General features: G+C 56.1%; 1 protein-coding gene across 3 annotated transcripts in view; it reads right to left on the reverse strand.

The window, feature by feature from the left end:
• PRKAG2 (protein kinase AMP-activated non-catalytic subunit gamma 2) overlaps positions 1-25,731 on the reverse strand; it is a 262,603-nt gene that overhangs the window by 208,702 nt on the left and 28,170 nt on the right. The window contains exon 1 of one of the 3 annotated variants that reach the window (XM_040464569.1): positions 7,298-7,405. The exons of the other annotated variants lie outside the window; for them this stretch is intronic. The gene's annotated coding sequence lies outside the window, so the exon portion shown is untranslated. Of the gene's footprint in view, positions 1-7,297; positions 7,406-25,731 lie in introns of those variants that run through there. 3 annotated transcript variants of the gene reach the window in all.

The raw sequence follows: 25,731 nt of genomic DNA on the forward strand, positions 1-25,731 counted from the left end.
ATGCAAACGTGGAACACCTAGGGGCTAACATATAAAGAGACTGTGGGGAAATGCTGCCTATTACATCAAAACACTTCCCTGATTTTACAGGCAAGATGCCATTATTTAGGGGCAACATGTTGTTACTGAGCCCAGAAAGGCGGGGAGGGATGTAGGTTGGGGGCTTCCGGTCTAGGGTGAGACGCTCCTGCGGCGTTTCCAGTGTTTCAAAACGTGGAAAGGAAGCGCGCACGTGCCCATGGCCGCATAAACAATGAGGACGGACAGTCCCCTGCTTTCACCTGGAATGTCATCAGCTCTGATGACACTGATTATCTCCGGCTGATCAGGAGGCTGCTATCAGGACTGGCTAAATGCAGAAGCTAGCAGCAAATGCTTATCAGACAATCTTTTAAAACTCAGGATGAAAGGGAGAAACCACAGAGGCGTCTTGGGGGGATTTTTTTTTTTTTTTTTTTTTTTTTTTTTTTTTAGTATGTTAGAGCCGCTGATGTACTTATTCATTTAAGTAGCGTCCGTGGGTCTGGAATTGTGCCAGATACGGGACATTCACAGATAAGACACACACCCCTCTGCCGTGTCAAGATGGGGCTGGGGGAGGGGACAGAATGCAAAGGGACACGAGGGACCTACAGGGCGCGTCCTACATCGTGAACATGGCTCTGGTTGCATGCCTGGGCACATCACCATCTGCCTAACTGCATACTTAAAATTGGTGAATTTTATTGCATGGAAACTATAGGTCAATAAATCTGACCACAGAGTGACCCCCACCAGCCACCACCCATCCCCATGCCATAGGGGAGAAAAAAAAAAGAAAGAAAATCACACAATCTGCAGAACACAGGGAAGATGTCTGCGTTATTAATCCTGGAATATTGAGTGTGCTTTTTCATGCAGTGGGAGTAGAATTTTCAGGAAGCAGCTGTGCAGTGTGGGTGATAGTTGCACTTTATTCGCAGCAAAATTCTCTGGTTTCAATCGCCCTCCTGGTGACAAAGCACCTTATTACACTTGTCAGATAGGGGCACAGTTGTCCCTTCCTCCCTTACCTGGGATCTGAAGACCCGGCATGTCACGTTCCAGAACCCAGCCCAGACACATGCAGTGACTACCGATCTAGGGAAGAGAGATTTGTTGGACACCAAGAGCCCAGTTTCTCCCAAAGGTGAATCCCCAGTATGTGAGGTGTCACAATCCTGTGTGGGTGCTTAAATGTCCTATCCTTTTTCTGGATCCTTTATCTGGCCCTTTATCTGGATCAAGGCAATACTTAAATGACAACCATGAGAGACAACCCATTAAAATGAATCCCTTCTCTGAACTGGTAGGTCACTGGATTATTAATCTCATAAAAGGACCCTGAAGGCCTAGGAGAGAAAGGAGAGAAATCCAGATGGGGCAGAGATGGCCAGGCAGAAAAAGTGCTTGGAGCAGGCCAGTGTGGGGGCCACGGGAACAGGGAGCCTAGACATAAAGGAAGGCCCTCGAAGTGGGGAAGGGGGGGAGGGGGTGCCCAGAGACGCTCAGGGGCCGAGGCTGTGACTTCCTGCCACTACTAACTACCCCCTTCCCTCCAGCCACGTGGCTAGTTTAGGGATCACTAGCGCGGAAACCACGGTGGGATATTTAAATGTGATCGAGAAGGTTGACCACAGCCGGCTTATCTCCACCCGACGTCCCCACTCACTGGCACTCCAGGTTCTGTCGAAGTGGCATGACTGAGACCCTAAAAGTACCTGCAGTGTCAAGACTGGGTGATGTCAGGTTTATTTCATTGTTAAGCACGTTTTATAGTACTCTAATTTTTTTTTTTTTTTGACAGTTAGCATTCTGAATAAGACACAGCTTTCGAGACTCTGGATTAGCCACAGTCCCCAGGCATCTGGGACTATTGAAAAATACTCTTCGGATTTTTCATATACTTTTTTTTGCAATTGCACCATGATTTCCTTATCTATCCCCATGCATGAAACTAGAGAAAGCCGATTTGGGGGGAAACTGTTAGACCTGGTATCTTGGTAGACCTTGGGCAAGAAGGTCTAGAATCTTCTTTTCAGGTGAATGAGCCCAGTCGATAGTCCAGATTCCTCTCTCCAGCCTGAAGCCAGTCCTCAGTGCGTGTAAGATGCTACCAAGGGCCTCGGAGCTTCCCGGTCAGTAGGCAGGGGTGGGACCCAGGAATGCGCATTTTAACAAGCCCCCAGGCCACCCTCTGAGAAACATTGGGGGCTCTGGTCCATTGCCAGAGGTCTTTCCTCCCCACTTAGGAGAGAGCAGGCGCAGGGGTGACGGTGGGGTGGGGTGGGGCACGGTCCTCGGCTACCAAGTAGGGATCTGGGGAAGAAGAGGAGAGGAAGGGGAAAAACAAATCCTGTATACGGCGGCATGGCCCGGTGCCCTCTGTCTACACGGCCAGGAGAAGGAACAAGCCCTTCTGGGGAGAGCCGCCAGGTGGCCGCTGAGAAGGCCTGGAGGGGCGTCCTGACACTACCCCAAGGGAGGAGTCCCCGGGGCCCTGCACGGGGAGGCACCCAGAGCCCCTTCTGGGACCCCAGGCCTGCTGGAGCGAGGCCCCTCCTCTCCTCCTCCAGGACCCGCCTTTCTCTCCGGGTGCCCCCCCCCCCCCCCCCCGAGTTTTTGTTGGAAGACCAACCGGCAAGCGCATTTCAAGGCTCTGTGATTTGAGCAGATAAGTGTGGGATGAGTCAGAGCGAGTGGGTGGAGACAGATGCCGGCGGCCAGCTCTGAGCCAGGCCTGGCCGTGCTGGGTAAGCGCCCGGCTCTGGTCTTGGCCTTGGCCTCGCATGAAGGGCGAATCCCACCAGGGGATACAGGGCTCTGGGGTTCGGAGTGGAAAATCTGTTCAAAGGGATGAATCCCCAGCCCCTCCTCCACCCCCCCTGCCCTAACTCGTGCAGCAGCAGCCGCCTCATTAAGAGGCCCTCGCACACCTGTTAGAGGCCAGAGCCCGTGTGATTGAGGGGTCCGTGCGGGCGCCTGGCCAGGCCCGCCCCCACCCCCCCTCCCAGCGTCTGGGTACTGGAAGTTTCCCTCTCATCTTCATTTGCCGCGCCTTACAAACATACCGTTCCTGCTCGCTACTAAAATGCAGACACCCCTCCCAGGACACACGGCAGGTCGGCTCAGTCTTGACTCCGAAATAGGAACCCCCCTCCATCTTCTGAGCCTGTCACATACCCTCTCAGGAGTGTCTGTTATCCAGAAAGCTCACCTTTGTGGAACCACGTGTTTCCTGCCCACGCTGGGTAGGGGACGGATCAGCTACCTGTGATGGCACTTTCAGGATTAGGGTTAACTGGACTTTCTGGGTAAGCAGAAATCATCCTTTTGATCCCTATGGGCGAAAATCCTCAACCGTCTTGACACGTCTCAAAGCTTTGCTAAGCTCGTGGTGGGCGGGATTTAGCCGTCAGGTGGCCGGCCACGCTTTGTGCAAAGCACCAGGACCCCTGCCTCCCCCGGCCCTGGAGCCGAGGGCAGGGACCAGCGGTGCAGCCGTGAGGCCCTGGGTCAGATTCACGCTCTTCCGGAAGGAGTCCTTTTGCTTTCGTCCCTCCTACCTTGGGTTCTGTCATCTTCGTTCCTTCCCAAGAGGGTCCCACACCCAATATGGTTCACATGGTTCACGGACGACTCCGCGAGCTGCTCCCGGTCAAGGGGAGGGTTGTGGACCGTCCCTGCGCTAAGTGAGGGTAACGTTCTGTCTGTTCCCTCACGACCTTTCCCCGAACGCAGGCCAACCCCAGCTCCGCCCTCCACCTTGGAAGTCTCCAGGGCCCCAAGGGCCCAGACGGGTCAGCCCCACGTTTACTTCCAGCCATGAAAATGTGACTCCGGATGTGCCGCAGCTGATGGAACTTGCAAATCACAGAGAACGCCTGCACTTAAGGTCAAATACGTGAGCTGTGAGGGTTGTGCGAAAAGGAAAAGCCCCACTGAGTTTTCTGGGGCCTGGGACTGCCTCTTACCTCTCCTTAGCTCCCGACTCAGCACCTGGCTCTCTCTCCAAGAAACAACGAAACCCTGTCCTAGGGGCCCTCGGATCATAGCAGCCCTGAACCAAAAAGAAAAGGCAGACCAGCCTGGGGGAGGATGTGAACCCCTGACTCCACAGCCCTCCATTCTACCCTCCTCGGGCTGCCTGGAGCACCCCCCCGCCACCATGTTGCCAGCCCCCCAACACGGCTGTGGGGGCAGACGGTAGAGCTGAGTCTGCTCGACCTGCTGAGTGTTTCCTTATTTACTGGAATCTGTACGGCGAGTCTCTAACTCATGGGCGACTAACGAGATGAGGCCATTCTTACCAAGCAGACGGCAGACCCCCTTAAAAGCAGACGTGAGGCAATAAAACGCCACCACACACCTCACTCGCAAAGGAAAATCAAAACAAGAACCCAAGTCTGGCTCTGTTTTCCTCTGCTTTCTCCCTACCTCCCCCTACACACTAGATCTTAGAGTGAAAGATGCCAAAAGAAATCAAGAAAGGAATGTACGATTCCAGGAAGGTCATGTAAATGTGCGGCTGTGACCTTCAGGAGATGGCGGTGGCAGGGGGACCACACTGAGATAGACAGCCGTGTCCACATGGGACAGGTGGGGCAGGAGGGGGGGGGGCCGGGATTGGCCAGCTCCAAGGACAGGTGGGGACCTGGCCAGACCAGCACAACAAGGGAACCACCAGAACCCAGTGGAACCCACAGCCCTCCAGCCTTGATTTCCTGATGAATAATCAAAGTGATAAGACCCAGAGAATTCTATCAGAAAACCAAATCACTTCAAGGCCCTGCTTGGAGAGAAATTCTTCTGGGCTCAGCTGGGGCATCCCACAGCTGACCACTCACCTACGGGAAGAGGGTAGCTACTGACGAAGCATCGATTACAAGCTGGGAACTGGCCCTTGGACTTTTTGGGTAAGTAGAGATCACCCTTCTGATCCTTATTGGTGAAAATACTTTTAGGTCCGTTGGCTCGCTGGTCACCACGCCATGATGGCGGCTGATACACGAGTTTTCACTGTTGGACATTTGCCACGTGCCCATGCAGTGCAGTGGGAGCAGGGGACTTTGGCGTCGGAGGGCCTGAGTCTGAACCCCAGTTTGCCATTTACTGGCTACGTAAGCTCGGCAAACAGTTCAAGCTCACAGGGCCTCAATTTCCCCCTGTGTAAAATGAGGCAAACCTCCCAGGATCGTCATGAGAGTTCAGATCATCAGCATCCATGAAAATGCCCATTGTGGCACCTGGAGCCTAATACATAGTCAGTAAATATTTACCAAAGCATAAGAAGCTAAGAGCAGGTGATAGGGAGGCAAATCCCTTTAAGAAATGAAAGCCTTAACTGACCGGAGGGACTTATCAATCGAATCCACCCAGGAGAACTGAACACGACCTAATATAAGATAACGCATAAAACAAAAAGTATAGGCATGGACCTATATTAGCCCACAGGCTGAGTACGAGGGAACACTAAGGGGATTTGCTGGAAGGTATGGGTCAAGCCTCCTCACTATGGGCATCCCGTGGAGGAAAGAATTCAACACTTTTAAAGGAAGAAAAGAGAATACGGTTTGAAAAGAGAGCAGTGCGGAGGTCAGGAAAATCCAAGAGGGATTCCATTACTTAACAGCTGAGCTGAAAGCAGGATGCAGAATCAGAACCTCCATTTTGAGGGAGCCCTGGCTACCCAGTACTATTCACTGATGAGGTCAAGGCCAAGCATCGGACTCATCTTGGATGACCAGTGCCTGGCGTCTAGGACTCAAGGGTGTGTTTCCTCTTCTCTGGGTCAGGGAGTGAGCTGGGCTGCTCTCAGAGCCAGCAGTCAGCCCGGCGAGAGGCGCACGGAGCCCACGGGGCACTGGGCCAATGGCAATCTGCTCATCACAACGTGGGCTGGCCGCTCGCTTCCCTCCCCTCTGCCCCCACGAGGTACGAGAAGTACCTAGCCACACCTGAAGGCACCTGCATTTATATTTTGGGGTCTCCCCTGCACTCAGGCACAAGCCTGCGTCCTGCTGTCCCCAGGCCCGGGGGGAGCCTGCCGAGCCCCAGCCCCTCCGCACTGCCCCCTCCCAACGGCCCCCAGACCGCCAGTCCACTGCCTTCGGCACTGGGTACCTGCCGAAATCCCATGCCTGGTTCTCTACTGCTTCTCAAGTCTTGAACGGTCTAATACGGTGTCTCCCCTTCCCCCAGACTGTAAGTCCAGAAGCAGAGAATCAAGCCTCGTTCTCCTATTTTCCTGCCCCCACCCCTGCTGGGTAACCCCCCCAATCAGCAGGACTCAAGTACCAGCCACACAAACTCTGACCTGAAGTTCGGTCACGCATGACCGATCGGGGTAGCCCCTGGCTTACAGAGGGGGTCGTGGGGGGCGATCCAAACACTCAGCAGCGAGCTCCAAGCAGTGAGCCACCCCCCCACCCAGGTGTCAGCAGAGGTGGGGGTGAGAGCCCGCGCGGCCTCCGAATCCAGCCCTTTCTGGGGGCGGTGCTACCGCCTCAGGTGCTCGGCCCCCAGCTGTCCCCTCCCCACCCGAGACAAGCCTTGTCTCAGTCATGGGTGAGGACATCTCCCATGTCTCCCTCTGTCTGCCCCCTCCCAGCTGCCGTTTCTTCAACGCCTTGTCCGTAAGTTAAAAGCAACAAGTATGCCTCCTGGAGCTCACCCTCGGCCGGCAGGAGACGCGAGTGCGCGATCGCGAGCCTTCCGAGGCCACCACGGGCGGTGCCCAAAGGCTCCCACATCATCCCCATCCTTTTCTGTTCAGGACAGATTTACTAAGTGACGGCTCGGGGACCGGCGGAAGGAAAAGAAAGGCAGCCCGTGTGGATCCCGCCAGGATTTCGGCAGGGAACTTTCAGCGGCGGCGGTGGGAAGGTGGGGCCGAGAGCCACACTCAGGACCGGGCAGCTCCGGCTCCTGGCGGCCCGCGGGGGCAGGGGGAGGAGGGACAGAACGCGGAGAGGGAACGGCGGCCGGCGAACACGCCCCCACACTCACACCACCTTCCCGACGGATCCTCTTTAAACCCCGACGAAAAGTTACATAAGCACCAAACACCCAGCGCCCAGGTGGGGAAGGAGCACTGAGCTCCGCCCGGGGGTGTTGAATTTAGCAAGAGGCCCCCGCGGAACAAAGCGCCGGTTCGGCATCAGTCTGGCAGACGGAGGAGACAAAGCGTCAGAAGGGGTGGCGGTGGGGGGGAGAGCCGCACACCCGGGAACGCACAGTCATCACGCGCTCGGGAATCCGGCTCCGGGGGTCGGCTTACTTGGCCCCGAGGGGTCCCGGAGGTCGCCTCCTGCGGGCGCTGACGGCAGGTGCACGACGCTGGCCGGCAGGACGCTGGTGCCGCAGACACGGGGCTCCCAGCTCTGACGGATGCTGCCGCCTGCTCCAGAGGCCCATGAGAGAAGGGGTTTCCCGGCCCCCTCAGCACAGGCGACTTGCAGGGCTCGGCTGCTCCCCGAGCCGCCGCCGCTGCCCGTCTGCAACAGATGGGGACCGGGGCTGGGCGTGTTCCCAGTCTCCAGAGCGGCGCACCAAGCGGACGGCAGACAGCATGAGCCGGCCCGGCACCGCGCGGGCGAGGGGAGCGGGTGTGCTGCTCAACACGCAGGCAGAGCGCGGGCAGATCCCCTCAGCGACGGGACTGCAGCCAGCTGTCATCACCACCTGTGCCAGGGGCTGCCGGGGAGGCGACTCCTTACTACACAGCAAGGGAGCGGGAGGGAGGGCCGAGCCAGGTCTCTTAAAAAGACAGGCGGCAGGACAAGCGAAGGCAGCAGAGGCCGACGATGATGCAGCAGCAGCGGCCGGCGGCATCCGGGCCCGCGGCCCCGAGGCCGGCAGAGCCCCCTGGGCTGTCCCCCTCCGCCCAGGCCTGCGAGCTTCGGGGCGAAGGGCTCGGTGGCTGCAGAAACCCCGACTCCCTGGGGATCCCCGCCCTTGGACTACGGAGGATGCAGTTTTCTCTCCGGCAGGAATACTGGCGAAGGCCCTTCCCGAAGGCTCTGCTAGGGAAATTCCCATGGGAAACCCGGTCCCTCAGCCCCACCCGCACAACCTGCAGACACATCTGGAAGGCAGTACGGGCCTCGCCTTTTTTAACCCTGTCTTATTATCTGTAATCCTGACGCTCTGACATCGGGGCCCCCCCCCCCCCCCCCCCCCCCCACCCCGGTGGGACTGCCCTCCGCGGGCGAGCCGCTCCCTAGAGAGGGTGCACGGCTCAGCTGGGAGCACGTCCCTCAGACACACGACGGCCCATCCAGAGTGCACACAACCTGAGCTCCTCTAACAGCTTCGCGCTCTGAGCCACCATGCTTGGCACACTAACCACCTGGATGCAGGGCCCGCACAGCCGGGGACGGCCGTCGGACCCAGAGCCTGCCGAGCCCAGCCAATCCCAAACCCCCTACCCTGCCTCACGCGTTCCCTCCCGCAGAAACCGCGATAGAGCCTCCTGCCTCCACCTCCCTCTCACGCCTTCTGCCTCCTGACCCAGCCTGGTGCCTCTCTGCGTGGTCCGGCGTGGCATACGTGCCTCCTGTTTCTAGGGATCCGTGAGCATGGGAGACTCCTTCCTTCTCGACAGTCATGTGGATGTCTTCCCCTACCTGATTACAACAAATCCCAAGTACCCTGAACACGCTTCCCCGGGAGCGTGCAAGCCGGTTGGTAAGAAAATGGATCAGGAGAAAATGAGGCTAGGGCCCCCCACTGGCCCGGTCCGTGGTACGCGTGACTCTTGATCTCAGGGTTGTGAGTTCGAGCCCCACGCTGGGTGTAGAGATTACTTAACATTTTTAAAAATCTTTTTATTTTATTTTTATTTTTTAAAGGAGAGGGGTGCCTGGGTGGCTCAATGGGTTGAGCGTCTGACTCTTGGTTTCAGCTCCGGTCACGATCTCACGGTTGGTGGGGTCAAGCCTCGAGTTGGGTTCTACGCTGAGCATGGGTCCTGCTTGGGATTCTCTCTCTCCTGCCCTCTGCCCCTCCCCCCCCCCAATAAATAAACTTAAAAAAAATACATATTATTTTTTTTTTTTTTTAAGGAGACAATGAGGGTCCTCACTTCAGAACCCTGCAATGGTTATCCTCAAATAAAATTTACTCAGGACTTCAACTTTTTGGCGATGGAGAAACTGCTTCGAAAGATAGCGAGCGACTCATTGCTACAGGTATTCAAGCGGAGGAGAAGTCTTTGAAGAATCTATTCTTTGATTCTATGACAGGCTTTAGCTGGCAGATCCGTGGTTCCAGAAAGGGGGGCTAATTGAAAGGCAGGGTAGAATGGATGCGGAGGAGGTATGCGGGAAGCTTCATAGGGAGAAAGTAACGTCACATGGCTTCCAAGGCTCATGAACAAAGAGGCAACTGACTAAGAGTTTGGGACTTCAGGAAACTTCTAATAGGGTTGGAAGCCTGCGGCTTTCTTAAGGTCACTTTCTGCCCAGAGGGTATGGGGCAGTCACTGTTTATCCAATGGTCCCTTCTGAGGCCAGAGAGATCACAGGCGTGGGCACAGTGCCAGGGTCTCCCTGGGCACCGGGAAAGCTGAGCCGACCTGAGACAGTCACCTGAACCGGACTGTTTTCTTGCCTGAGGAAGGAGCGATGCGTTACCTAAAGGACCTCCGGGCCCTCTCGGACCTAAACACACACATTCTGGGACAACAGCTCGGATCCAAACCATCTCTCTGAACCTCAGGTCTCCCTCCGAGAAAACAATCTCCCTGTCCGTCTCTCAGGGCTGCTGTTGGGATAACGGACGAGGAAGCATTTGGACACAAACAAGCGGCAACTTGGGATGTACGGGATCATTCTGGGACCAGCGGGCTGTACTAGTGTAAACTCACGGTTTAGCAAGAAGCTGGTACCATTTAGCGATGAGCAAAGTGCCGTCACCCTGCGGCCAACCCCCTGGCTCCGGCACTCGGGGTCCACCGGCGACCCAGCCAACCACAATATTTTCTCCTGCTGCTTCTGGAACTAGCCTCGCTGGGTTAGCTGGGCTTGTTTTATTTTCTGTGCACTTTATTCCAAAGCATACACATAGGCCTGCGGAAAAAGCCTAATTAGTTTTGCTTGGAATGGCTGGAGATGCCAGGGAAGCTGGGTTTCACCATCCAAAGTGTTCAACTTGGAGACAAGTTGGAGCAGCTGGGCAGCTGCTGTCGGTCTTTGGAGACAGTGCGCTGGGAGACAAGTGCCCGTGCATGACTTACGGGGGGTGTAAGCGACTTTGTGCAGCCCTGACTGCCAGCGATTCCACGTCTCGGGTCCCCGGCGTCATTATGCAGTAGAGATCGAGGCGCACAAACAGCCCCGCTCCAGCCTGCGAGCTCCCAGCCACAAATACGGTCACCGTTTTCACCTGCAGCCACTGCCACTCCGAAACTCTCCGCTGCACCCTGCGAACCCTGCTTCCTCTTCTGGCTTGGAGCTTTTCCACGATCGCCACCCTCCCCCGCACCCCCACCCCTGCCTTAGAGAGCGCAGGTCAGCTCTCCTAAAGGAGAGGCCAGGAGATCAAAGACCTCTGTAGAACACCGGAAGACCACTGCCGGCCCAATCTCTGGTCTTGGGGATATTCCTGCCTGTGGCCCATCCCCTCTGACTCACTTCCCCTGCGCTAATTAATCTTCGTAAACACGGCTTTCTGAGCATTACCCGTAGCACCCTCCCCAGACCAAAAAAAAAAAGACAATGCAAAACCAAAACAAGACGACCAGAAGGCTAGCTCCATACTACCTACAGAACAGACCACGTTCTGCAGGAAGGGAAATCAGACCCGTGAGAGCCTGGCCCACAGCCACCCCACCTTCCAACCGCTCAGGCTTGCAGAAAGCTGTCACCCAGAGTCCTCGCCGGCCCCTCAGCACCCCCACGCCTGCACACAACTGCCTCTACACTTCCGCACGGCTGGTTTTCCATCAAAATCCTGATGGGTCTCGCACCGCTCCCCATGCCCTTTCCTGACCTCTATAGGTTATTACCCGGACTCTCCCTCGGAATCGATTTCTTGAGTATATTTTTAGTGCTTAGGGTATTTACATATGCTATCTCAACTTGCACAAGAGGTAAATGGGTAAAATGATACTTTTTTTTTTTTTTAATCAATAAGGAAATTGTCACTCAGAGGGGCTGAGTTGCCAAGGTTACGAACACGTCAGTCGCAATGCCTGGATTTGATCACGGGTGCGTTCAGTCGCGAGCCTGACTGTGCTCCACACCGTGCTAACAGGCCCACACCCCCTTTTACTTGTTTATTTTTGCTTATTTGCATCTTCTGGTTTTTCTGGGGCAGGGGCTCGTTCATTGCTCGTGTGATTAAAAAGCAGAGGGTTCGGGGCGTCTGGGTGGCTCAGTCGGTTGAGCGTCTGACTGGGGCTCAGGGCATGATCGTGTGGTTCGTGAGTTCAAGCCCCGCGTCGGGCTCTGTGCGGCCAGCTCGGAGCCTGGAGCCTGCTTCGGATTCTGTGTCTCCCTCTCTCTCTCTGCCCCTCCCCTGCTCGTGCTCTGTTTCTGTCTCTCAATAATAAATAAATGTTAAAAAAAAAAAAAAAGCAGAGGATACGCTCCCTCTTGAAGTTGGAAAGTCCCATTTTAGGGGTCCCCAAGCAAATCCACAAAGCACGTGAAGGTTTATACACAGGGAGACAGACTCTTGCACGTGCAAGAAGGGAATTATTGTCAGATGTGATCTGACGGAGTCACGGGTCCTGGTGAGAGTACATCGCAGCATATCAGAGCAAGGCCTTCAAAGGCTACAAATAACCAGGGAAACGTGGCAGGAAAACCTCAAACCGTTCCCTGCATTACCTCAGCTGTGTGAGTGCCACAGAGGACTGGAAACACGCGTCACATGTGAGTAGAAGGGTGCCTTGTCCCCGGTCACGGGTAACAGACCGGGGTTCCAGCATAGGCCCTTTGCCAAGTCCCCTGCCGCCTCCAGCCGCGAGCCTAGATGTCACATGCCGCATGCCAAGCTCGTCCTGAGCCGCCGCGGCAGGAATGCAGCCACAGCCCTAACAGCAAAGGGCCCCACGGCCCCACGTCCACGCTGACCACGGCGCCAGGTCTATGCGTCACCCCACTTGTGGAAACCCAACGACCGACGGCGGCCGCCCAGCAAAGCCTATCTCCCTCCTTCCGTAGGTGGCCGCAGCCGGCCCTGTGCTCCGGGTGGCAGTCCTGGGACCGGCCAGATCTCTGCCCAGAGAAGCCCAAGGCACTGAAACCAAAGGGTTCCCTGGGCCCAGTGCCCAGCTCCTGGCCACACTGGCTGCACTTGTGTTTCACTCAGGAGCTCGGCAGCCCAGAAGAGGGGACATGGGAAGGCCTCGGCACCGTGTTGACTTAGCCATCCGCTGGGAACGGTGTCAGAGACGTACAGGGTCAAGCAGGGATGTTGACGGCGGTGGCACTTGACCTGGGAATCTCATTCCTACAAACAGCCTGACGCCTCCGGCCAGGCGACCTAGAAGCTCGGCAGGTCTGGGACTGTAAACGCATGTGGAGCCCTTGGGCTCTCCTGCCCTGCTTTTAATGGAGAGGAACCCAAACCCAGCCTAACCCCTCAACAGGTAACCGTTTCTCTAACTTTCGCAACCAAGTTCTGGACTCTCGAAAGTCTTCAGAGACAGGCTACTGCGTGGAGCTGCACGTGTGGGGAGACTGCGCCCAGGCCCCAAGGGCCCACCCCCCAGCCCCCAGTGTGGAGCGGGGTCCCGAGCCCCCCATCCACGGGAGCCCCGTGTATACTGACTGCGTGTGCGTGGGCTGGAACCCGTCACCTGCCCAACAACGGACTTGCAGCTCTCAGCTAAGCCAATACGTATATGAGCTCGAAATCCCACGCGACCCCTTGTGTCGTGCCCCGGGCCACCCAGCTGGGTGCTGAGGGGGCCAGCAGCTGACCAGCAAGGGCTCAGCCCTGCCTGCTGGAAGGCTGGGCTTATTCGTGCGGCCCCGTGGTGACCTCTCCTGACTGTCTGAACAAGTCCAAGGTGCACACGGTGCAAAGAACAGATGGCGGGAGGGGAAGGATTCGCCAGTGGTGCTGGCGGCCAAAAAGGTGATGCACACTGCGGGCTCACCGACGGCCTTGGGGTCAATAACACACACACACACACACACACACACACACACGCACGCACACACACACGTCTAGGTATCTGTCTACCAAAGCCCACACGGACCTCTCCTCCTCTCGGGGTCTGCTCTGAGCCCACCCGCCCGTACAAAGACCCTCCCATGCCCCCTGCCTGGTTCCTCCAGCATCCATCCCGTTAACTTCCAGGGCCCACCCCAAAGCTCCGAGGAGTACACGGTATTTTGAATACTGCCCGAAATCTAACTGAATCTCACCCAGGTTCACTGGCCGACCAAGGAGGGCTCTCCTCAGACCCAGAAAGCAGGAGCCTGCCATCCGGGACTCGTGGCCTCACCTTCAAGACAAATGGCCCGGCACTTGAAAGCCCCCGTCGTCCTCTTTCCTTTTGTAGTTAAGAGCAGGACGCGCTTCTCCCTTAACACAATGCTCCCTCGGTCTGTCGAAGGTTCCCACAGCCCTCCACCCAGCAGCTCTCGCTCGACCTCTTGGTGGTCCCTCTTTCAACGACAAACACCGTGGCACGGAGCCCCCGACTACAAGACACAAAAGAAACAGAAGACAGACCCCCAGCCTCGGGGACTCGAGTCCCGCCTGGGAGGAAAGCCATGGAGACAAGGAAAAGCAGGCTGAGGGTCAATGTCATACCTCACGTGGTACCGACGGCGACCTCTGCAGAAGTTTCCAGAAGGAAGTGGCTACTTTGGAAGACAGTCATAAAAAAGAGCTCTGTGAAAAGAGCAAGGTTGAAGCTGAGGGTTTGAGAGGCGAGCAGGAGCGGGTTAAGAAAAAGAGGCACGGGAGAGGGTCCTGGAATTTGTAAGGCTCCCTAGTATGTGCTCCCTGTTTGGTCGCTGGACATTCTGCGAAGGTTCCGGAAGGCTCTGGAAGGCTTGCAGCAACCAGATCTTCTATTTAAGCCCGAAGCCGGGCTGGGTACATCCCCAGCTGAACGCTGAGGGGCTGAGCTTGGCCACCTCAGGCAGGTGCTCTAGTTCTGAACGTCTGTGACCTAAAATCGCCTCAAAGGCACCGCTGAACAGAAGGCTCTGGGCTGCCCAGGTGGCAGAGAGCAGGCAGCTCCCTCACACACACCAGGCTCCCCGATTTAACTGAAACCAACACAAATCACACTGGGGCACAAAGCAATTTTTCCCTCCAGATTGCCCTCTCTAACCATGCCCCGAAGCGTGTCGTCTCTCAGGCTGGATTCATCTCCCTGGGCATACGGCGGAGGAGGGTAAGAGCCTTCACCCGTCCTTGGACGCGGCTGCTACTTTTCTGCGCGTTCAAATTCCGGTTCTGCTATTTCCTGGCACTGAGACCTCGGACAGGCACCGAACCTCTCCGGGCCTCCATTTCCTCTTCTGTAAAATGGGGATTAACGATAACCGCCCCTGCCCCACAGGGTTGCCGTGGGCGTTGCGTGGGCACGTACGTCTTCTAGATACAGACAGAGACCCTGCCTGGCGCACATGTGCACTGAGCAAGCGCCGGCTCAGTTTCAAGGACGTGTGCGGGGCCTGGGAGCTGATGGGAGCCAGCAGCCCAGGAGGCAGTGCAGTCCGCTTCAACGACACGGGACGCCAATGTCAAAGGGGCCCCACGTGGCCTCTCACGCTACGACAGCTGCCATTGGAGAGACAGCCACCGACACCGAACCTTAAGGCAAAGTAGGAAATGGTGGCAGGTAATCAAGACACAGGCCCGCGGGGTGGGGCGGGGGCTGGAGCCGGGCTGTGGGGGCCCATCGAAGCCTCCAGCAACGGAAGGGGCAGTGGGGCCAGGAGGAGGGCTTGGAGACTGCCGCCCCCTCTCCCCAACCCACCGACCACCGTTTAGTGAGCCTTACCTGGCGCGAACCTTGCTGCGGCCCCACGGGGACAGAGGAGAAGCTGAACACGGTCCAGAACACGTTCGTGTGGTGAGCTCGACGGATGGGTGTTCAGTTTGCTCAGAGAGGACGGGACTCCGGGCTGGGGGGTGGGGAGTGGGCCGGTAGGACGTGGCCAGCCGCCCCAGTCAGTGATGGGGTGCCGGGGGGCGGGGGACAGGGACAGCCACCCCACCAGGCAGTCAGGCTCCCTTCTTTCTCGCAAATGGCTCGACGGGACGGACGGAACAACGAATCCACGGCAAAAAAAACTGCAGCCCTGATTTAACAGAGCAAGACCAAAACAACCGGGCTCCCACATTTACCAGCTCGGGGAAGCTGAGCTTCTGCCAAGCGCGGGGCGTCACCGTGGGCACCTAAGTGTCCTTAGGACACCTCACAGGAACCCGGTCTTCAGCTCCCATCACCCCCGTCTCCTCCCGCGCCCACGCCAGGAGGAATGTGCCTCGGCTGCATGACCTCGCATCGCCGGGGGGCAGGAGCCCGGGCCCCAGCTGGTGACGGGCACTGGGGTGCAGGCCAGCTTTCCCACATGGCCGGGTGTGGCCCTGGTGCGCACCTGCCTGCAGACATCCCCATGAAAGTTGGAAGAACAAGAAGGTTCGCGTATCCAGGACGTCGGTTGAAGGAATTCTGTACCGGGGCTCCCGGGCGGCTCAGTCTGTTGCCCGGAACCTCCGAATGTGACCTTATTTGGAAAGAGGGCCTTTACAGAAGTAATCAAGTAACAGTGAGGGCACTAGGGTGGCCCTGGTCCAATACGACTGGTGTCCTTACCAAACAGCAGAACTTTGGACACGGACAGACTCGTAGAGAGGGAAGAGCTACGGGAAAGACGGCCATCTAGGAACCCAGGAGACGGGCCTGGGACAGACCCTCCCGAGGGCTCTCAGGGGAGCAGGGCCCTGCCCAGGCTTGCATTTCAGACTTTTGACCCCAGAGCTGGGACAGGACAGATTTCTGTGGTTCCACCCCCCAAGCCCCCACGTGTGGTGCTTGGTTACAGCCACCCCAGCAAATGTAGACACTTGCTTTTTTTTCCCCTCCATTTTTTCAACAGCTTTATCAAGCCGGAGTCCACACACAATAAGGTCGCCCGTGTAAAGTGCACGTTAAATCGTTTTGAGTCTGTTCACAGGGCTGTGCAGTCGTCACCACAGCCAATTTCGGGACATTTTCATCCCCCGCCCCCACCCCTCGAAAGAACCCCCATGCCTGTGAGCCATCACTTCCACGCCCCTGTCCCCTCCCCGGCCCCCAGCGACGGCTGAGCTACTTTCTGTGTCTGTGCACCTGCCTTGGGGGACGTTTCCTATAAATGGAGTCATTCACCACGTGGGCTTTTGTGATGGGCTTTTCCTTTCATTTTTAATTTTTTTTTTAACATTTATTTATTTTTGAGACAGAGAGAGACAGAGCATGAACGGGGGAGGGTCAGAGAGAGAGGGAGACACAGAATCTGAAACAGGCTCCAGGCTCTGAGCAGTCAGCACAGAGCCCGACGCGGGGCTTGAACTCACGGACCGCGAGATGGTGACCTGAGCCGAAGTCAGACGCTCAACCGACTGAGCCACTCAGGCGCCCCATTCCTTTCTTAACCGGAATAAGCCTAGGTATTGAAACGCGGGTCAGTACCTTCCACGGGGACCCACTGGCTTTAGGACCAGAGTTTGAATCCGTTCCCTACTGTCTCGCTCCGTGATCTTAATGTGTGTCTTAGCCTGCCTGACCCAGAGGCCCTCCCCCTGTGGGGGCCGACTCACTGTAGCTCGGCGGGACGGGGGCTGATTCAGTGACGGCACGTGTGGGGGCTGCCCCCACTGGTTTAGTGACAGTCCCCTTCTCGTGCCTCGAAGACTCATTGCCACTCTGTTAAAGTTGTCACTTAATGCAGGGACGGCACTGAGGGTCCTGGCCCGGCAGGCCCTTCTACTGAATTCCCCCAACTGCTGAGCGTTCCCAGTAGTTGACGAAGAGAGGTTTTACGTCGGGTAGCCCGGGGCTAGGTTCTGCACACCAACAATGACTGTTCTGACTCGATTCCACCGGCCCCGTCCCCCCCATCAGCTTCTACGCACGTTCTCGTTTCCAGAGACTTCTCGTCGCTGCCCTGTCTCACGAGGAGCCGCGGGGCCCAGTCGGGGAGCCCGGTCACCATCCACGAGTCTGTGACCATGTCGTCCCCCACTTGCTGGCTCGCCTGTGTGCTGACGAGGCAGAGGAGAACAGCTCACCGAGGGCGCGGCCCCGTCATCGGGCTTAGTGACCCAGACAGGCCACCCGAGGGCCGGGAAGGAGCTGCGGTGACAGGCGGGAGAGCCAGGGCCAGGCCGGCCGCAGGGAAGGTCTGTAACATGAATCCCGGGGGGGCTCCGGCCCCGCTTTGTGGGTATTCACCACAGTGGTGGGCACGCAGCCCTTTGCAGAACCAGAGGAGATGTCGTCTGAGGCTGTCAGAGGCCTCACCTCACCAGAAGCTTCACAACTGAGCGACATCAGAGGCCGGGGAGGGAGTGGGGGAAGAAGTGACCCCCTCCGTCTGTTTCTTGAGCTTCCTCAGCCCGATCCTGCACCTCCTCCAGGGCGCCTGGGTGGCTCAGTCGGTTGAGCGTCCGACTTCGGCTCAGGTCATGATGTCGCGGTTCAAGAGTTCGAGCCCCGCGTCGGGCTCTGTGCGGACAGCTCAGAGCCTGGAGCCTGCTTGGGATTCTGTGTCTCCCTCTCTGTGTGCCCCTCCCAGGCTGTGCTCTCTCTCTCTCTTTCAAAAATAAACATTTTAAAAAATTAAAAAAAAAAGAAAGAACTTCCGGGGCTGAGAACAAGGGTTCGGGGGACTGAAATGCACTCTAATTGAGAACCAGCAGCTCGTGGAAATAAGCCTGCTTATTCGTGGCATGATCTGCACTCAAAAGAGAAGGTGCCTTTGAGAAGGGAAATACGAAGTCAGGAATGTGAGCTTTCCCTTTAAGAAGGAATCAGGTTTTGGGCGCCTGAGTGGCTCAGATGGTTAAGCCTCTGACTCTTAATTTCGGCTCAAGTCATGATCTCATGGTCATGAGATCGAGCCCCACGTCTCTCTCTCAAAATAAATAAATAAACATTAAAAAAAAGAAGAAGAAGAAGGAATCGGGTTTTGAATCAGAGCAAACTAAGAAGCAATCGCTTGGACTTTGGAGGCTCAAGGGCAACGCAGTAAATCGCCCTCGGTCCAGAATATTTATAATATCCCATGACTCAGAAGGCTTCTCAGCTGGAAGCTTCCTATCTGGCTAAGGTCAAGGGTCACAGCACAGGCTGCGCTTTGCTCTGGGTCATTCTGCCCGTCTCCTGACATCCAACTTCTAAGAACATATATATGTGCTGGGATCACGCTGCTTGTGTTAACATCCAGGGGCGTGAAACGCACGCCAGACGACTTCAAGAAGCCCTCAGGCGTGGCCAATTGTACAGGCTGTGGTAACTGCTGGCCCCGGGGGCCCCTCCCTCTGCCATACATCCCTCGTGTGCACCCCCCCCCCGACCCCTGACGTCAGGCCTGGCCACGCGGCTCGATCTTCTCAGGAGGACCGCATGCCGCTTCCCGAGGGAAGGTTCAGAAGATGTCCCGTGTTCCAACATCGTCTCTTCTCCCTCTGACAGCAAGGACTCAGGGATCGCTGCTTCAGCCCGGGTGCCCAGAACAAACCGGACACGGCTGCCCACGAGGGACACACAGCCGGGGAGAGAAAGAGACCGCTGTCATTGTATCGTTTGTGACCCCAGCATCGCCTCGCTGACGCGCACCCGCTGTTTTTCTGCCCCTCCTTCTGTCTTCCGAGCCCCTTCCCTGGCCCTGTATGAGCTCAGCGTAACTTGCTGTGGTTGAAAATGTTGTTTACTTGGCCTACGCACCCTGTCACGCTATTCGAATCAAGTTTGGATTGAAAGGGCCTCTCGGAGACGGCCCTGAACCCACACACAGCACGATTCAGCAAATTCATTTTCTATTACTCCCCAATTATTGATACTTTATTTATTTATTTTTTTAATGTTTGCTTATTTTTGACAGAGAGAGACAGAGCGCGAGCAGGGGAGGGGCAGAGAGAGAGGGAGACACAGAATCCGAGGCAGGCTCCGGGCTCCGAGCTGTCAGCACCGAGCCCGACGCGGGGCTCAAACCCACGAACTTGAGATCATGACCTGAGCCGAACCTTTCCATAAATACAACCTTTAACGTAGAGCCGGACACCAGACACGTGCTTTCTCTTGGCTGAGTGACTCTGACAAGCACATACTAGACCCTCATGACGCACCAGGCCCACGGGGGACAGGGGCACAAAGGTGAAGTCCTAGTTTCGGGAAAAGAATGCAGCCGAGACAGGTGTCTCTGTCTGTCTCTCTCTGTGGGTCTCCTCGGCCCCAGCCTTCGATGGGGATTTGTTTGGTGTATCCCGTCCTCAGAACAAATGCGTCACGTAAAGGGACACCCAGAACCAGAGAGCCTGGAACCTCACCTCCATGCCACGCCGAGCCAGGCCACACTTCCTGCCCCCCACCCCAGGACTCCTTCACTTCCCTTTCCTGCCCATAACTGCCTCCAAACAAAAATGAGTAACCAAGCAATCAGTTTATCCTTGGCCAGTGGATGCGGTGATCAACTTCCTCTCGGTTTGCCCAGGACTGATCAGGTTTTAAAACAGAAAGCCCCACCTTCCAAGAAATCTTCCGTCCCCAGTGAACCCGGACAGCTGGTCCACCTGACAGACAGAGGCTCTCTCCCTGTGCCCCCACCCCCACCCCCTCCCCGGAGATCGTGTGCACATCCGTGTATCTATCTACACCACCGACCCGACCTCCCACACCCACTGCCCGACCTCCCCTTTCCGTCTCCCCTGACCTCCAGCTCCATTAACTTCGTCCATTTTCCGGCCCCTTGGTAAGAGAGGAAATTCCCGCCCACCTTTCCCTTCCTCTGTGTTTCATTTATTTGATGAAAGTTAGCCCTAATCATCAAACAAGAAGAGAGTCAGGGATGTAGGTTTATCAAGAAAAAGTAATTACTGTAGGTGAAAACAAAATTTCAAAGTGAACTTACGGATAAATACCAGGGTCACCACATCCCCAAATCTACCGAGATCTAGAAGGGCCCTTTGGAATTTCTAGAACGTTCCCCATGTATCTCTTTTTCCTCCTCCAAACAAACCCACTTTTCATAAAACACGGCTTTAAAGATACACAAAACACCACTGCAATTGTATTTTGTCTTCTTTTTAATGACTGCATTCATTCATCCCTTCATGCAGCAGAATGTTTTCCCAACGTTGCAAACGTGCGTTACGGCAGAGACCGTGGCCACGGAAGGTCACGTTTATTTATTTATTTATTTTAACGTCTATTCATTTTTGAGAGATAGAGACAGAGCACGAGTGGGGGATGTGGGCTCGGAGCCCGGCACGGGGCTCGAACCCACGAACTTGGGATCGTGACCTGAGCCGAAGTTGGACGCTTAACGGACTGAGCCACCCAGGCGCCCTGAAAGATCACGTTTAAAACCAAAGGCCACTTCAACTGCCCATCGGCCAACGGAAATCAGGATCAGAGACAGCTTAAGATGAGAAGCTGAAGCCAGAGAAATGGGGAAAGCAGTGGTGAGGGGGGGGGAACACTAAAGACAAGTCATACGTTTGGCTCCAAACCCCCTGTATCCCACGGGCTCTCAACCTCAGATGCACATCATCTGGGGAACTGGGAGAAAGAAAGGAAGGAAGGAAGGGAGGAAGAAAGAAAAACCCCAAACCCTCAGTACCTGGTCTCAGAGTTTCTAATCCAATTCACCTGGGGTGCGGCCAGGCACTTGGGGAGTTTTAAATTTTTTTTTTTTTTAACGTTTATTTATTTTTGAGACAGAGAGAGACAGAGCATGAACGGGGGAGGGTCAGAGAGAGGGAGACACGGAATCCGAAACAGGCTCCAGGCTCTGAGCTGTCAGCACAGGGCCCGACGCGGGGCTCGAACTCACGGAGCGTGAGATCGTGACCTGAGCCGAAGTCGGCCGCTTAACCGACTGAGCCACCCAAGCGCCCCGGCACTTGGGGAGTTTTAAATGCCCCTCGGGTGAGCCTAATGTACAGCCACGTTCGAGGAGCCCCGCAGCAAACCAAGAAAGATAAAAACACAACGGGTTACCAAGGTGCTCATTTTACGCAAAGAGAAAATAAGCCAGTTCCTGGGGGAAAGTACAGCTGTTCCTAACACACATTTCAATAGAGACTTCTTGAAACCTAGATTCCTGTAGCCTTTTCTGGCATGGCTTCCAAACCAGGCCCCTACACCCCCAGGGAGCCCCAGGGCACCCATCCCAGGGCTGTTTCCCCCGAGGCTACTCGAAGCCTGTGCCGGCTGCCCACCCCGTAGCAGGTGCAGTGAACCCTGCTGCGCACTGCTCTACCCGCCCTTCTCGTCCAGTCTCCAAAAACGCTCAAGGAATGATTCATGAGCTCACCTTAGAACGGAGGAGGGAACAGGTGGATCGGGGGGCTCTGGGCACCAACTACTCTTTCAACGAGTGGCGATGAGCCCCTGCTGCCGAGGAAGAGCCCCAGCCCGGAATGAGTACAATTCCTCGTCCGTGGGTCTCCATGCTTTCGTGGGAAGACCTGCTTCTCCTTCCCATGGAGCCTCGAGACAGGTCCCGAGGGTCAGAGAGGCAGCTTAGCGGTCCCGAGAGGAGGGCACTGGTAAGCACATCAAACAGCGGCCGGACAAGTAAGTGGGTGTGGGGCTGGGACAACATCCGACTCACGAGACCTAGTACAGATCCTGATGAACGGTAGGTGCTCGGCAAACATCCCATCTCCCCGCGATGACCGTGCTAGGAAGTCTGGTAAAGCAAATACGAGAGAAAGAAAAGAACTTCCGCAGCCGAGGACACGTACAAACCGACACTGGGCCATCTCATGTCTTCCTTATTCCTTTAAGGGCCTCGGCCTCAGCGAGATATCGACACGAAACTGCAACACGCGTCCTCACGTGGGGGCGTTCCGAGCGCTCTGACGTGTCCTGCGGATTCTGGGACGGGACCGCAAAAGGCCAGGCAACAAAAGACAAAAACAGAGACACTGGACTTCTTCAAAACTCAAACCTGGCGGGCTTCAACAAGGCACCAAAAACGTGAAAGAGAGCCCACAGAACGGAAGAAAATATTTTCAAACCGTGTCGCCGATAAGGGATTTGTATCCAGACTACATGCAAACTCTCAAACTCCACGGTGAAAAGACAACCCAGCTTCAAAACAGGGACAGGATGCGAACAGACAACGTCCCCAAGGAAGATCCTACAAACGGCCAAGAAGCACAGGAAAAGATGTCCGACAACATGGGTCATTAGGGAAATGCGAACCAAAACCACGGGACACCCCCACTTGACAACCCCTAGGACGGTGGCAATGAACAGACAGACAGTAGCAAGGGCTGGTGGGGACGTGCAGAAGCCAGACCCCACATACACCACTGAGGGAATTTGAAACAGTAAGCCCATTTGGAAAACTGTCTGGCCGCTGCTGAAAAAGTTGCACGCAGAGTTGTTACTACGCGAGCGGCAATTCTGTTCCCGGGTATAAACCGAAGAGAAAGGAAAAACCTATGTCCACGCAGACACTTGGATGTGAACGTTCACAGCGGCATGATTTCGTAAGAGCCAAAAGGTGGAAACGACCCAAGTATCTTTTAACTGATGAACAGGTCAGCAAAAGGAGGTCTATTCAGACCAGGGGACATCGTGAAGCCATAAAAACGAGTGAGGTTTTGAGAACGTGCCACGACATGGACGAGCCACGAAAACATGATGGTAAGTGCCGGGAGCCAGTTGCAAAGACCCCGTAGGATTCCATTTTCGTGCAAGTCCAGAACAGGGAAATCTATGGAGACAGAGAGTCGTGTCAGGGCTGCTCAGGGCCGGGAGCGGAGGGCGGGGATGAAGGGACAGGCTGGCGACAGCGATAGCCTAAGGGGTTTCTTTTGGAGGAGATGAAAATATTCTAGAATTGACGGTGGCAATGGTGGCACAGAACCGTGAATATACTAAAAACCGCTAAAGTGTGTACCCTCTATGTGGGTAACTGTATCTCAATAAAGCTGTTTTAAAAGGGCGCCTGGGCGGCTCCGTCGGTTGAGCGTCCGACTTCGGCTCCGGTCACGATCTCGCGGTTTGTGAGTTCGAGCCCCGCGTCGGGCTCTGCGCGGACAGCTCGGAGCCCGGAGCCCGCTTCTGATTCTGTGCCTCCCTCTCTCTCTCTCTGCCCCTCCCCCGCTCACGCTTTTTTTTTTCTCTCTCTCTCTCTCTCAAAAACAAACATTAAAAAAAAATTTAAAAACTAGAAGGTGTGTGAAGGCCAGCAAAACAACAACATAGCAACAACGCTGAGACTCCTGTGTCACCGGACTGGCCAAAACGATAAAGGGTGGCCACAGACTGTCAGCAGGCCCGTGGGCAAACGGGCCACAGCCGCTTGCACACATTGCCGTCGGAAATGCAAACGGACACAACCCTCCCGAGGGGAATCTGGAGATAGCTAACCGAAGCGCACCTGCGCTTCGTGAGCACGTGAGCAGGCCGGGCTCCCTGCAGACAGCATCCGTGTCTGCGTCCGGGCCACCCTCTGCCCTCCTCACCTGCACACGCGTGTGCCTGCCAACAGACCACCCGATGCGCTTGGCTCAGTGCGCTCAGGGAGCGGTCGGCGCACCGCCGGCTCGGCCGCGGTCACCGATGCCCGTCAAGGAGGCAGTGAGTGAACAGTCAACCACAGCCCTGGTCGTGCAGAAAGCAAAAGAAAAACAGGAAACCAAAACATGCCTGAAAGGGAAGGGGCTGGGACGGCGTTTGGGAAGATGGGCTGCGATTATGGGAAAGGCAATGAGAGGACCTGCTTTTCCTTAAGGTCAGAGACTGTCTTTTCCTCGCATCACCATGTGGATCCTTTCAGGACCCAGGTGTCCAGCAGGGAGAACTGCAGGTGCAAAGGCCCGGGGGCAGGAAGAGGCCGGAGGAGGCAGTCCCGTCCATGGCAAAGCAGCGGCCCGTGTGACTGAGCTAAGTTGATGAGGTCAGAAAGGTGGCGAAACCATGCTCAATCTGAACCCTTCAGGTCACCAGAAGGACGAGGGCTTTCACTCTGAACACGACAGGGAGCCACTGGAAGGTTCTAGCAGGGAACACATGATCTGACGTATTTTAACAGCATCACTCTGGCCCCCTGTCGAGAGCAGACAGCTGGGGGCAAAGGTGGAAATGGCCTTCAATTCCAGGTTGGAGCCAAGCAGGGGTGATGGGGAGGCAAGGAAAAGTGGGCAGGAAGACCTACTCATGGAAGAAAAAGGAGAGGAAACCAACGGGGTCCTGGGGGGAATGGGCCCAAGGCCCCAACAAGGCGACATCCCCACATCATGGGCTCCCAGCCACTGTCCCAAAGCTTAGTGTCCCAGACCATTTCACAACGGAAGCAGAGACGTGGTCACTGATCATACAGGAAGAGTCCATATAGACCTCAAGCATATAGAAATAGTTAAAATAAATACTTTTTTTTTTAAATTTTTTTTTCAACGTTTATTTATTTTTGGGACAGAGAGAGACAGAGCATGAACGGGGGAGGGGCAGAGAGAGAGGGAGACACAGAATCGGAAACAGGCTCCAGGCTCCGAGCCATCAGCCCAGAGCCCGACGCGGGGCTCGAACTCCCGGACCGCGAGATCGTGACCTGGCTGAAGTCGGACGCTCAACCGACTGCGCCACCCAGGCGCCCCAAAATAAATATTCTTTAAAGATGAGACGCCCTCCCGAGAAAGGGGGGAATCGTGAAGGCGAGAGGGGGACAGAGAAGAAGAGCTAGAAGGTTCTGAGGCTCTCGCCCATGGTGAGCTTTTAAGCCTCAACGCTATCACCTCCCCGTAAGGTGCTAACGGTCCATTAAGCACTGTTTCCAGCTAACTGCTCTGGTCCTCCTCCACCTCCAGAAGGCCTCTCCTGAAGGGTGAGGGTTAGGCCCCTCGGTTCCCCACCCCCTGCAGCAAAACCAACCCGAAGTCGGATGGAGGAGAGACCTTCATGAGGGCAGGGCTAGTGTGGAAACCAGGGACGGAGTCTCTGCGAGGCTCAGGGCCCTGGGAATGAGCACAGGCCAAGACAGGGGGCGTAAGGAGCAGGAAAGCCACACGGTGACGCACTAGACCCAGACCCAGAGGAGGAAGACTGGAGGCCAACTCCTGTCTCGGCGGAGCGCCGGGCTGGGCTGGGGTGGGCGGGGCTAGGGCAGGCACAACCCAGCGGCACTGTTCCATGGACCGCAGAGGGCTTGGTGTCCCCTGGGCTCGGGCGGCATCGCAGCTCTGCCAGGCTTCGCCTGCCTGGCCTCACTCTGTCCCCCGTCTGTCCCCTCCGCGCACTCTGCCTGCGCAGCCTTAGGCTGTCACCTTGGTCTCGGGTGAGCACGTTTCCTGGACATGTCCCACTTGGCTTAATTGGAGTCAAGGTCAACAAGAAAAAGAGTGGGTCCTTGAAGTGCCAAGTCTGTAGACTCGCGGCCGCCAGATACATTAATCAGGCCATTTCCTAATCTCCTTGGAGTGGAACACCGTGTGCTTAAATGCGTCCGCCCCCGGCCACCCGGCACTCACCAGACCAAAATCTACAGAGAAAAACATTTTCTTCAAGAATCAAAA

Source organism: Herpailurus yagouaroundi, unplaced genomic scaffold (assembly GCF_014898765.1).
Source record: "Herpailurus yagouaroundi ecotype Mexico unplaced genomic scaffold, PumYag 483, whole genome shotgun sequence".
Lineage (NCBI taxonomy): Eukaryota > Metazoa > Chordata > Mammalia > Carnivora > Felidae > Herpailurus > Herpailurus yagouaroundi.